This window comes from Carcharhinus amblyrhynchos, chromosome 4 (genome assembly GCF_965287045.1).
Source record: "Carcharhinus amblyrhynchos chromosome 4, sCarAmb.v2.hapA, whole genome shotgun sequence".
Classification (NCBI taxonomy): Eukaryota; Metazoa; Chordata; class Chondrichthyes; order Carcharhiniformes; family Carcharhinidae; genus Carcharhinus; species Carcharhinus amblyrhynchos.
The window spans coordinates 24,451,009-24,460,790 of NC_137327.1; positions in this window are offsets into that span (position 1 = coordinate 24,451,009).

Sequence of the window (9,782 nt, forward strand, 5' to 3'; positions counted from 1 at the left end):
CACCTTGCCCCCAACCTCCTAGAGTCTCTGTCCCCTCTAGCAGGGTGAGCACGCTGTTCCCCCATTGGGAGGGACTAGTTGTAAACCCTGCTGGGGGGGACTTCTCCTGGCTGGCGGGGGGAGGGGGAGGGGGGAAGTTGCATGGGATCAGAGGTGATAAATGCTGTTCCTCAGGGATCAGTGCTGATTGTAATATATATAAATGATTTGGAGGAAAATGTAACTGATTTGATTAGTAAGTTTGCGGAACACAAAGGTTGGTGGATTTGCAGATAGCGATGAGGACCATCAGAGGATACAGCAGAATATAGATCAGTTGGACACTTGGGCAGAGAGATAGCAGATGGAGTTTAATCTGGAAAAATGTGAGGTAATGCATTTTGTAAGGTCTAATACAGCTGGGAAATATACAATAAATGGCAGAACCCTTAAGAATATCGATAGACAAAGGGATCTGGGTGAAAAGGTACACAGGTCACTGAAAGTGGCAATGCAGGTGGAGAAGGTTGTCAAGAAGGCATATGGCATGCTCACCTTCATCGGTCAGGGCACTGAGTTTAAAAATTGTCAAGTCATGTTGCAGCTTTATAGAACGTTAGTTAGGCCGCACTTGGAATATGGTGTTCAATTCTGGTCACCACACTACCAAAAAGATGTGGAGGTTTTGGAGAGGGTACAGAAAAGATTTACAAGGATGCATGTAGGGCATTAGCTATGAGGAGAGTTTGGAAAAACTTGGTTTGTTCTCACTGGAACAACGGAGGTTGAGGGGAGACCTGATAGAAGTCTACAAGATTATAAGAGGCATGGACAGAGTGGATAGTCAGAAGGTTTTTCCCCAGTGTGGAAGAGTCAATTTCTAGGGGGCATAGGTTTAAGGTGCAAGGGGGAAGGTTTAAAGGAGATGTACAAAGCAAGTTTTTTTTACACAGAGGATGGTGGGTGCCTGGAACTTGCTGCCGGGGGAGGTAGTGGAAGCGGATATGGAAGTGGCTTTTAAGAGTGTCTTGACAAATACGTGAGTAGGATGGGAATGGAGAGATTTGGTCCCCGGAAGGGTAGGGGGTTTCAGTTGAGTCAGGCAACATGGTCGGTGCAGGCGTGGAGGGCCAGTTCCCATGCTATATTTTCTTTGTTCTTGTGAGCCTCCTCTGCACACTCTCCAAAACAATTACATCCTTCCTGTAATGTGGTGACCAGAACGGCACACATTACTCCAATTGTGGTGTCACCAGTGTTTTATACAATGCCAACATTATATCCTTACTTGTATTCTATACCCTGCCTAGAGAGCATTCCATATACCTTCTTTATGACCTCGTCTACTTGAACTGCTGCCTTTAGGAAACTGCTGGCTTGTACACTAAGAATTCCCACTTCATCTACATCCTCAATTTATTCCCATTTACTGTGTAGTCCCTATAACTGTTAGCAGTTCCTAAATGCATGACCTTGTACTTTTCTATTAAAATCCGTTTGCCACTTTACCGCCCACTCCACCTTGATATCGGTTTTTGAGCTTATAGCTATCCCTACACTGTCCACTACTTGGCTATCTGCAAATTTCCCAATCACGCCCCATGTTCATCTCTCCTTTAATTCCCTTATATTTTTTGAGTCCCAGTTGATATTGGGATAGTTAAAGTCTCTTACTATTATTGCCCTCTTGTTCTTACAGGCAGAAATTGGCCTACGTATTTGGTCTTCTGTCTCCCTTTTCATTATTTGGAGGGTCTGTAGTATAGTCCCAGGAGTATTGCTTGCTTATATTATGCATTTCTAAATGCTGTTATCGCAACCTTTGTACTGTACTCTAACATTTTCCCAATGACATGTTTAGCTAACTGCCTTATAGTTATCTGTTTTTTGCCTCCCACCCTTTTTGAATTCTTTGGGATTTTTCTAGAATTTACGGATCCTTGGAAGATTACTCCCAGTGCACCCACTATCTCTGTATCTACTTCTGTTAATACTATAGGATGCAACTCATCGAGTCCAAGGGACTTACTGATCTTCAGCCCCATTCATTTCCCTAGCACTTTTTGAGTGATAGTTATCGTAGTTATTCTCATCACTTTGCCCCTTAATTATTTTGTATTTTTGCAATGTTATTTGTGTCTTCCACTATAAAGACTTGCACAAAGTATTTATTTAACTTCTCTGCCATTTCTTGGTTCCCCATTATCATTTCCACAGTCTTGTTCTCTAAGGTTCTACGTTCACTTTGGCCTCTCTTTTTCCTTTTTATATATTTAAAGAAGCTCTTACTGTCCGTTTTTATATTACTTGAGAGTTCATCCCCAAATTTATCTTCTCCTACTTTTTTGGTCATCTTTTGTTGGTTTTAAAACTCTCCCAATCCCCTGATTTACCACTAATCTTTGCCACATTGTACGCTTTTTCTTTAAGTTTAATACTATCCTTAACTTTGTACGTTAATTATAGTTGATTTATACCCTTTCTAGATCCTTCTTTCTCACTGGGAGATATCTTTGTTGTGATTCATGAACTATTTTCATAAAGGTCTGCCAATGCTGATCAACCTTCTTCTTACACTCTTTTCTCTATCTACTTGAGCCAATCTGCCCTCATTTCTTTGTAATTACCCTTATTTAAGTTTAGCACGGTTGTTTCTGACCAAGTTTCCCATTCTCAAACTGAATGCTAAATTCTACCATGTTATAGTTACTGTTTGCTATGGGGTCTTTTACTGTGAGATTGTTTATTAAAACTGCCTCATTATACATTACCAGATCCAAAATAGCCTGATCCATGATTGGACCCACAACATATTGTTCAAGGTAACTGTCCTGAATACACTATGAATTTTTCTCCATGGCCACCTCTGCCAATTTGAATTTCCCAATGTACATGAAGATTAAAGTCGCCCATGCATACCCTTACTATCTCCTGATTTAATCTTCATCCTACAGTACACCTACTGTTTGGGGCCTGTAGACTATTCCCACTAGTGAGTTCTTCGTCCACTTGTTATTTCTTATTTTCACCCATATGGATTCTACATCTTCCAATTCAAGATTATTTCTTGCTAGCATATTTATTCCATCTTGTGCTAACAAAGCTACTCCACCAACTTGTCCTTCCTGCCTGTCCTTACAAAAAGTCATGTACCCCTGAATATTTAGGTCCCAGTTTTAATCTCCTTGTAACTACTTCTCTAAGATCATAACTATTAACCTTAATATATGTGGTTAATTCATTTATTTTGCACTGAATACTATGTTCATTTAAGTAAAGAGCTATTAATTTTGCCTTTTTTTAACCATTCTTTTCCCCTTTGACCCTATTTACTGCTGCTTTAATGTTTGTACACTCTGACCCTTCCTGTCACACTCATTACCTAAATAGCTGCCTTGTAATGCTGCTGTATCCTTTTACTTTGTAAACATACATATCCCATCTCCAGAAACATCTAATTAGTTTAAAGCCCTCTCTACTTCCCTAGTTATGTGGTTTGCAAGTACACAGTTCAGATGTAGGCCATCCTAATGATACTGCCCCCACTTTCCCTAGTACTGATGCCAGTGCATCACATACCAGAACATCTCCCATACCAGCCTTTGTGCCACGTATTCATCTCTCTAATTTTATGTCTCCAACTCTAGTTTGCACATGGCTCAGGTAATAATCTAGAGATTATAACCTTGGAGGTTCTGTTGTTTAGTTTATTGCCTAGCTTATCAAACTCTGTGTAGAACCCCTTCCCTTATTCCCCTAATTTCCTGGTGCCATGACTTAGTCTAATCCAGTAACTTGTCCACAAATCCAAATTATCCCCATTATCAGTAATGTGGCTATAAGAGCCATGATGACCCTGTGTTCTACAAGATCATCCTCCCTCTGGGACAATTTTATCATTACTGGATTGCTCATTAGGATAGGGTTTCAGCTGTGTCCAGTGCCACGATCGTGCACCATACTTTCGCATCAGTTAGGGCACATGTTTGTCCTGTGACGATCACCCCATAAGGCCCCCCTCAACAGATGATTAGTCCTTTTTTATCTATCATAAGTTTCACCATTACCTTATCTTCTGGTGTAGGAACATAGGAGCTGCTGTTGAATGATTACCTGCTTTCTGAGAGAATGTAAATGGTCTACTAAGCCCCTCACAAATTGAAATACTGCTCCTCCGCTAATTTCCAGTTCTCCTCCCCCTGTTATTACATCCTCTGGGAGGTGCCTTGCCCTACTAGTCATCAGTTCAAAACTCTGTTCCTCAGGAAGGAGTAGCTCTCTGTCATAGCAACATTACAAGCAAAATCTGTACCCAATTTTTTCCTTCTTCTAAAATGGCTTTGGCTAAACTATTCTGGAGTGTTCTATTCATTTGTTTTACCATTTCTGAAGTCTGGGGGTGTTATGGTGTATGAAACCTTTATCTTACCCCTAACATTTGACAGACTTCTCTTAAAACTCTTTCTGTGAAGTGAGTTTCCTGGTCTGAGTCTTACTGAAGAGGCATCTAGGTATTCATTCATAATATCAAAGCTACAGCTTTGGCTGTGGCATCTTTACACGGGGATGCTTCAACCCATCAAGTAAACTAATCGATAATTATGAAACAATAGTCTTCCCTTTCACTCTAGGCAGTGGTCCCGTGAAATTCATTTGCAAGTGTTCCCAGGGTCCCTTGGGGCTGAGTCCCCATCTTAACTCTGCAGAGATGTCCTGGTTCCACCAGGGTGCACTGCAGGCATCTCTGACAGAATTTTGCCACATTTTCTCCCATACCTTTCCATCACCAGCATCTTGACCATCTTATCTCTACCTCTACGAGCTAATCCATGGTATATCTCTAACAAGATTTGCTGTACTGCTTCTGGGGCTATTATTTTTCCTTCCTTTCTCCAGACACCATCCTGACTTTCCTGTCCCCCGTGTTTTTCTCACTTCTCCTCACCTGATGGTTGTTCCTGTATCTGCTTCACATCAATGTCTGTACTATCACTAACCTGTAACGCTGCTACACTGGGGCCTTATGGACTGATCGTCACAGGACAAACATGTGCCCTAATTGATGCAAAAGTACAGTCCATGATGGTGGTACTGGACACAGCTGAAACCATATCCTAATGAGCAATCCACTAATGATAAAATTGTCCCAGAGGGAGGATGATCTTGTAGAGCACAGGATTATCATGGCTCTTATACTGATAATAGGGATAATTTGGATTTGCGGTCAAGTTACTAGATTAGACCAAGTCATGGCATCAGGGAAATTAGGGGAATAAGGGAAGAGGTTCTATACAGAGTTTCATAAGGTAGGCAATAAACTGAACAACAGAACCTCCAAGGTTATTTTTGCCCATACCCAAATCCTGTTCTAATAAATCTTTCATGGCGTGGTTGGCCCTGATGTTTCCTCTTTGTGCTGGACTCTCAGGCTGCGATTCTCCCATCCCATTGCACCAATTCTTTAGCACAGCGGGCTGGGAGATTCTCGCGCCTGCCGATTTGCACCTCGCAAGCATCTCCCAAATGCTGTATTTCAGTGACATCGAATCCACGTTGGAAATCGTTGGGGAGGCACAAAGACAATTTCAGTGGTAATTTGCATATAATTTAAATGAGATTAGCAGGTCCAGGACTGAAGTCCCCAGGCCCACTCGCATCTCCCCTCCTGCTATAGTGGTTCACTCCAGCGGGGTTTGGAGTAGCTCCCCACGAATGGGGAATGAGCAGCCCGACCTCACTGGAGTGAAGGGGAGGCAATTGGGATCCCCAAAGGGTCGGGCAGTGGTGGGGGGTATCCCTAGGCATTGGCACCCTGGCAATGCCAGCCTGTGCCCCCCGGCTGCCCAAGTGGCAAAATGCCAATGCCCAGTGGATGCCTTGGCACTGCCCATTGGGCAGTTAGCCTGCTTGTGGCAGGGGGGGCGGAGTCAGCACTTCAAACGGGTGGTTGGGACTGCGTTCTTCCTGGATGCTAACTGCTTGTTAACTGCCTCTTTCTGGAGGTGATTTCTCATCATAATGACGAGAATCACCGCAGCCATTTCTGGCTTTTGCTTAGTTTGACCTTTCCACCGTGCTTCGGATTCAGGAGCTTCCAAGTCGTATCCTTTCTCTATCATTCTCTTTATTAATTTACCATGCTCTGTCACTGCTGTTTGCATTGAAGGATCTCCCATTTCCCATTTTAAATCTGAATTTGCTGCTGCTATACTCTACAAGACCACATGAGGAAGCTCTAAACTGCCCAATCTCTCTCTCTCTCTCGGTAACTGGTTATTTGTATCCTGCCTATCTGTTTTTTTCTGTCTGTTTGTTGTGTTTTTCCTCTCCCCGGGCCTCTCTACCTAGAGACTTCTACAACAGAGCCTGTCATCACCTTTAATGGGAACATTCTCGTAAGATTTTCTCCCGAGATTTCTACGTTGGAGACTTTCGCCACCCGATTGGGTGTGATCCTGTTCTACTCTGGGACCCTCTAATGCTTGGACTGACCGTCACCCCTTGGCGTTCATTGACGTGCGGCTATATTTCTCGACTCTCCGAAATGTACTGGGAGTTCGTCACCACCTTTTGCATTAAGCGCACCCAGCACCTCACATCTCTTGTCTACCGCATGGCCCTCTAGCACCACAGGCCAGCTGCGAAATTATGTTATCGCACCCCCCTGTCCCTCCACACCACTGCCCACCCCCTTCCCCCCACCCGCTTTAAGTGCAGTTTCTTTAACCAGTGACATTGATTTCACAACCCCTAACACTCATTCGGATAGGTCAATTTACAGGTTCAACAGCTTCACATGTTACTCCTTCTAACTAACTCAGGTGGTAAAAATAAAGTTACTTACCCTTTCTTAGGAGGCATGTCTCGCCACCAGGCTCTAGTGACTCTATCCTGTCGCTTGTCGTCAAAATGCTGTTAGCGGGGTTTGCAAGATAGCCAGGTACTGCCGAAACTTCAGACAATACAAGACTCACGAAGGCCAATGTCCCAATTTAAAGGCTTATTTTTAATTTGATTTGATCAATGGCCGCAGAGAGAAGTCACCAAAGAATCCTTGAACTCACCAGACATAAAGCAACCTGACCTCTCAATGTATACAACTCAAGATGGACCAATTATACATTTTTCTTATCAACTTCTCCCATCTTTCTTTAGCTTTGAATCAATCATCTTCAATATACTTAACTCATTAATAACATCTGTCACATACTTTGGCCAATTGCATTTTACCCTCTGGCATAATGGTATTTCATTAATCTGTAGAATCTGGACATATCCTCCCCTTTGGCAAACTCAACCCACCTGTATCATTTAGCAACCAGACACCTGGCCACTAATTTCAAAGTTAACACTCTCACAAGTTCCCTTCCAGGTCACTGCCAAACCAGATTAACACATGATCCCATGTCCAGGTAAGCATCCATCTTATCTGGACAAAGTATAGTTCTATTCATAAGCAACCCGGTGAACCTCACTGCTCGCAATTCTCAATGATAAGAACCTGCACATTCTGAGGTTTCATTATTTCCTAAAAATGTGGTTCTGTCTGAAAGTCCCCATACCACCAGGCCCTCTAGTAACTTGCTCTTGGCTAAAGTGCACAATCACTCTATAAAATACAGTTAATATATTTAAAATATCAAAATATGCATGCAAAGCATAATCACTTGTTTTAAATCTCTTACTGCATTCACATGTGTGTAAACTATTGTTAGGTTATAAGTCTGAGAAGGGTGGCACTGCTGCTTCACAGCTCCAGGATTAGATTCCTGGCTCAGGTCACTGTCTGTGTGGAGTTTTCACATTCTCCTCGTGTCTGTTTGGCTTTCCTCTGGGTACTCCAGTTTCCTCCCACAGTCCAAAGATGTGCAGGTTAGGTTGATTGGCCATGCTAAGAAATTGCCCCTTAGTGTCCAGGGATGTGTAGGTTAGAGGGATTAGTGAGTATAGTATATGGGGATACGGCCTGGATGGGACTGTGTTCGGTGCAGATCAATGGGCCGAAGGGCCTCTTTCTGCACTGTAGGATTCTATGATTTACAGTCATTTAATTCAATGCTGCTAGTTCTGTCAGTGTCTTAAATACTTGAAAATCTTCTCTAATCTACTAGGATTTTTTTTCTCTTTCCCCAGCATGGTCCAAGAACTGAACCCTGTGGGACCCCACTAGTTAGGATCACCAACTGGAGAAGGACTCATTTTTCCCAATCCTCTGCTTTCTATCCATTAGCCAATCTTCAATCCAAGCTACTCTTCTACCCCAACCCCTTGGGATATAACCTTCTGGATCATTCTCTTGTGTGGTACCTTATCAAATGCCTCCGGAAGTCAAGATAGATCACATCTACCTTATTGATTATCTACCTTATGATCATTATCTACCTTATTAGTTATACCCTCAAAGACGATAAGCAGGTTCGTCAAACAAGACTTGCCTTTCACAAAACCATGCTGACACTGATGAATTGAGCTTTGCTTTTCCAGATGCTCAGTTACCTCCTCCTCAATGATTGACTCCAGCAACCTTCCCACCAAAGAGGTCAAGCTGACGGTCTACAGCTTCCCATTTCTGCTTCTCTCCTATTTTGAATTTTGGCTGTCAAATGTGTTTCCAGTCTGCCTGTATCTTTCCGGAATGCAGGGAATTTTGGAATATCATAACTACTGCGTCCACTATCTCTGCTGTTACCTCATTTAATACTATTGGGTGAAGGCCATCAGATCTCAGGGACTTATCTACTTTTAAATCTGTTTACTGGGTACCTTCTCTCTGGGTGTAGTAATTTCACCAAGTTCCACTGTACTAACTGCAGTTTTTGGGACAGAATTATTATCTTCTGCTGTGAAGGCAGTGACGAAGTATTGACTCTGCCATCTCTGAGCTTCCCATTATTACCTCACCATTTCCATCCTCTAAAGGACCAACATCTACTTTCACCATTCTCTTTGTATACTTATCGAAACTGTTGGTGACAGTGTTTATGTTTTCAGTTAGCTTCCTTTCATGGTCCATTTTAGCATTTTTGATATTGTTTTTAGTCAGCTTTTGTTGGTGTTTGAAGTTCTCCCAATTTTCCATGCTGCCACTAACTTTTGCAGTATTGTATACCCTCGTTTTTGCCTTTATGTTATCCTTAATTTCTTTATTAAACCGTGGATGATTTTTCACCCTTTTGCAATTCCTCTTCCTCTGAGGAATGTACCTTAGTTGAGATGTCTTTAATATCGCTCTAAAAACTGTCACTGCTCTTCTAGTAAGAAGTCTCACAACACCAGGTTGTGTTGGACTTCAAGCTGGTGTTGTAAGACCTCTTATTGTGTTTACCCCAATCCAGTGCCAGCATTTCCACATCATGATTGTTCTCCGACGTGCACACACGCGCACACACACACACACACACACAACACACACACACGCTTGCACACACTCACCCACATACACACACACGTGCTTGCCTGCACACAGGGCCACTCACTCAGACTCACTTCCCACCCAAGCTCATGAAGTTTGGACACGTTATTTCAGGAGGAATCAGTCAGGAAGTGGCAGCTGGGTCATTTTCCCATTTGGCAGCTCTTCCCAACCTCCACCCATTCCGCAGACCAGGTCACTGCTTCCTACTCTGTGGGCCTTTCCTGACTGCTCTCTCCCTGGACCTTCCAGACATCTTCCCAATTGCTAAGCACTTGCTGCTCCCTGGTTTCCAGCCTTCTCACTGCCCCTCTCCAGAGCTCTTGTTTGGGATAGCCCATGGCGTGATAAGCTGATCAACGTTGTGCGGGAGCAGCATGACTTCATCCTT